Source organism: Propithecus coquereli, unplaced genomic scaffold (assembly GCF_000956105.1).
Source record: "Propithecus coquereli isolate 6110/MARCELLA unplaced genomic scaffold, Pcoq_1.0 Scaffold171, whole genome shotgun sequence".
Lineage (NCBI taxonomy): Eukaryota > Metazoa > Chordata > Mammalia > Primates > Indriidae > Propithecus > Propithecus coquereli.
This window is the reverse complement of record NW_012141747.1, coordinates 1143555-1148000: the sequence shown is the minus strand read 5'-3', so window position 1 is coordinate 1148000 and position 4446 is coordinate 1143555.

The following is a 4446-nucleotide window of genomic DNA, read 5'->3' as shown; positions in this document are numbered from 1 at the left end:
TCCAAAACCACTATCTCCACTAAGCTGTAGTAATACCTTCATAGCTGTTGTGGAGAATATACACTGAGGAACCTAAAAAAAAAAAAAAAAAAAAATACACACACACACGCACATATATATGTGTATATACTCTTTGCCACTATCCTTTGAATTCTAAAGATTACTTTTACCAAACTGGGTAAAATTTAGGTCTTATTGAACCAGTCCTGCCACTACTCCAAGATTCCTTTCCATTTTACTTGATGCCAATTCACAGGAACAGTGGTTGTGGCCAAGTCATTCAGGAGTTTGCGTCTTTGGTTAAGCATAATGAAGGGAGAACATGAGTTATGCTTTAATTAAATTTTATTTCAATATTCTTATTTCCATTGGATCTTATCTTTCAGCTAGTGAAAATACTAGAAATAGAGCCAGTTAGAAACTATTCAAATAAGGAGTCACCTGGCACCATGGCCTTGGACCAGTATAAAAGGAAGGAAGGCCCCATAGTGTTTCATTTATTTTGTTTCCTTACAGGAATTTTTCTGGGTAACTAAGAGCAAGTGAAACTCCGACTCTGGGTTTCGCTGGTGTATTATTTCACCCGTGAAGGCCCTTGTTTTGAGTTTGTGCTTGTCCTGGACCTGGTTCAGGAGGCAGCTCTATTATCTAACTGTGCCATCTTTAAAAGGGGTTGTGTATGTGGGAGGAGGGGTGGATGTCATCAAAGTTCTAAATGGAAAAGTTAAAAAAATAAGTCAGAAGGAGGAAAGGAAGATAAATGTTCTGTCCTCCAAAAAGGGATATTCTTAAAAAAAGAGAACGAAAGGACAGGTCCTCACCCAAGGACACACCCACGGGAAAGTCACACAGAGCAGGGCAGTACAAACCAGCAGTCTTTGGGAAAACAATGCTTGCCCTACCCCACCCACACCCCTGGAGCTGAATTTCAAGCTCTGAGTTTAGACAATACAGCTGGAATTTCTGCAGTTTCACTCCCCAACACATGGAGTCTCAGGCAGCTCTCTGGTGAAAAATATTTGGACAAATATTACAAGAATGAAAGTGAAAATTTAGAAAGTTAACTACATGGATGGTGAATTTGGGTAATTAAATTCTTCCAGGTGGAAGGAGCAGAAACTAAGATATTATTTTCTCACATGAGGGTTAGTTTCATAATGACTTGAGGAGGTAGGGTGTATTCGTTGGAAGAAAAAAAAATACTATTGTGATTAAATCACAAAAACTAAGCCCTTCCTAGTATTTAGGGTGAGCTTGGGAAACTTTCATATATAGGAAGATACTTTTACATTTGATAAATTATTTGCAAGGCTTAGTGTGTTTCCCAGTGTTCTCTACAAGGCTGCTTTGAATTCCATACATAAAGAAAGTCCTGGAAATATGTCGCATTAATATGTCCTAGTAAGTCCTAAGATCTAAATATCTAGGAGAGGTGGTTAAATCTTGGTTTAGCACTGCAGGGTCAGTTCTTTCAGGCTTCTGAACCGTCTCCAGGATTACAGTGACTGTCCTTTGCCTTGCAGTAGACACGTCTCCAATAGACATTGGCCTCCTCCTCGGGCAGAGCAGCATATAAGGCTGCAGAATCAGCAGGTGTGGGTGGAGTACTAACTCCACTGTGCAGCTGTTGTGTGATACTGCCCAAGCCCTTTACCCTCTGAAGTCAGTTCCATATCACTAAGCTGGGAATAATGACATCCACTCCACCTACCTCATGAAGTGCTTGTAAGACTTGAATAAGGTCAAGAGTTTAGCAAACTCTTAACTATAGAGCCCTGTATCTGTTTTGAACAAGCAAAACATTTTTGTGCCTATGAAAGAACTTAAGGAGGGAAATAGAAGTGGTTGAGAGCTGGTATACAAGAGTAGAACAGACCTGAACTTGAAGCGGTTTGTAAAACGTTACTTGGGCAATTTTCTTAACCCTTCCCAGTGTTAGAAGAGTGTTTGGCATATAGTTAATGCACAATAAACTTTAGCTATTACCATAGTGACAGTTTTAGATGGTTTTGTGGTTAAAGGAGTGCTAAAGAAAAAATTATCCAACGACATCTGGGGAAGCATGGTAAGGAAGAATCAATTCACGACCATCATGCTAGATGTAGAGACCACTGCCATGGGATTTTGCAGTGGGGAGCAGAGATTGGGCTCAATTCGAATACCGTATGGGCAAATGGGAATTGATAGCCGAGCAGTAGGGTGGAATTAACTGGATGGAAAATTACTAATAAACATCAGCAGTAAGGGGGAATCTGGTTAAACTGATCTAACAGGATTCTTTCTTGCTGAAGACAGGCCAAGGTGATCAGACATCCAGAGGGGTAGTTCTTGCTAAACTGACCTAGCAGGGTTTTTTGCTAAAATACATTTTATAAGGAAGTACACAGATGGGCCTAGGAGAAGGTGCAGGCTGACTAATGTTTGCTCAAGAAAGAATCTTTGTTGGGGTAGGCTATGGAGTCACAGTGCCTAGATCCTATGACGAGGTACTTTTTTAAAAAGATAAATCATCCCTCTCAAATATAAAATGAACAATTGTCAAAGATTATATTAAACTCATTAATTAATAAAGGAACCAAGGCAATGTTTTAAGCAGTGTGAAGAAAAATTCAAAATACTATGTAGCAGTCAGAAATGCTAACATGGACTTACAAATAGATGCCAAACAAGCTTTTTGCACGGGAGGTAGGGAAATCAAAAATTGTCTCTCCACCTCACAGAATCCATTTGCATGTTTATGGAAAAAATTATTTGCAATGCTAATAGTTTTCTACAATTTTTTAGAGTTGTAATTAGCTGAAAGACAACAAAATAATTGAAAGACAATGAAAGCCTAAAACAACGGTGGATGGAGCAAATCAAACTTAATCCAGAAATTAGAGAAAGTGAAATTTTTGTGCACCTTAATGTAGTGAATTTAAATTTCACTTTTGTTAAATCTGATGGGAAATACTACCACCCTAGAAAGTTCCACTTCCTCTGGCAAAGGAATAAACTTCATCCGGGTTATTGCCTTGTGTTCAATTTTGCATTTCATTCAAATTGGACTCCTTTGTCTTGTGTTCTCCATAGATTTGCCACTTAAAGAATCCACTTAGTATCCTGATCCATCTGATTCTTAGGAATCCTAAGATCAGCAGTAGTGTTCATTTAATTGTAATAAACACCTTGGGATACAGTTCATTTTAGTTGTCTTTTTAAATACCCTCCTTACCCCAGGAATTGTCTTTATGTTTGCTTTTAAGCTTCTCCCAATTTTTTCAAACCTGTCCTAAAATCAAGGGAAAGTTTTTCTTTCCATTATTCAGACTCTTCATTTTGATATATTGGCAATAGGGTTAGCTTGGGTGTGTAATTGGCATGGTATCAAATTACAGCTCTGTAGCATACCAACCATGGGACCTTAGACAAGTTACCATAACTCTTTGAACCTTTTATTGATCTATAAAATGGAGCAGTAATATTACCTTTAATGTTAAAAATAAAATAATACACGTAAAACCCCAGACATGGCATTTATTAAGCACTAATGAAAAAAACATGTCTACCCTATCCTCTATTTCTCTAAAAAGTCTATGTGTATGTGTGTATGTGTGTGTGTGTGTGTGTGTGTGGGTATGTGTGTGTGTATGTAGGTGTAAGAGACATAGAGGGAGAAAAAGAGAGAGCACAGGAAACTAAGACACTAACAATATTTTCTTTATGTAACTGGCTCACAGATTTCTGAGCTCTTCCTTGAATGAGATTTCTGTGTGTGCTTCTTTGCCCTGTTGGGATTGGATGTGGACTAGGAAAGGAAGGCAGACATTGACAGTTTTCCCCACATTTCCTAATGAGAAATTGCTATTTAACTGTCAACAGCACTGAAAAAACTGAATCAGTATTGCTCTGATTTTCTTTAGTATCTTTCAAGATAAAACACAAACAAAATCAGTTCTTTAGCATCAGGCAACACATGATGACACTTAAGGGAAATCTTTGCCAACTGGCCTGGTGTTCTACCTGAGTACACATAGAGCTGGTGATCTGCCTAAGTGTACATGGATCTAGTGATCTGCCTGAGTGCACATGGAGTTGGGCATTTGTCTGAGTGCATGTGGATCTAGTGATCTGCCTGCCTGTGTCTGTCCTCTCGTGGTCACACAGCTCCCAGCTCTGAGTTACTTAGCTTCAGTTGATCTATATTTTTTCTATGGTGTGTTATAATTCCTTTGTGGTTGCCAGAATTAAAAGAAAAAACATTCTAATATGGGAACTTACAATGTATACACAAGTAGCAAGAAGATTATAATTAACACTCATATATCCATCATGAGCTTCAATAAATACTAAGCCGTGGCCATTCTTAATTTCAGCTATACCCACACTTGCCGCTACACTCCCCAGACTATTTTGATATAAATTACAAGACATCATATCAATTTGTCTGTAAATATTTCAATATTT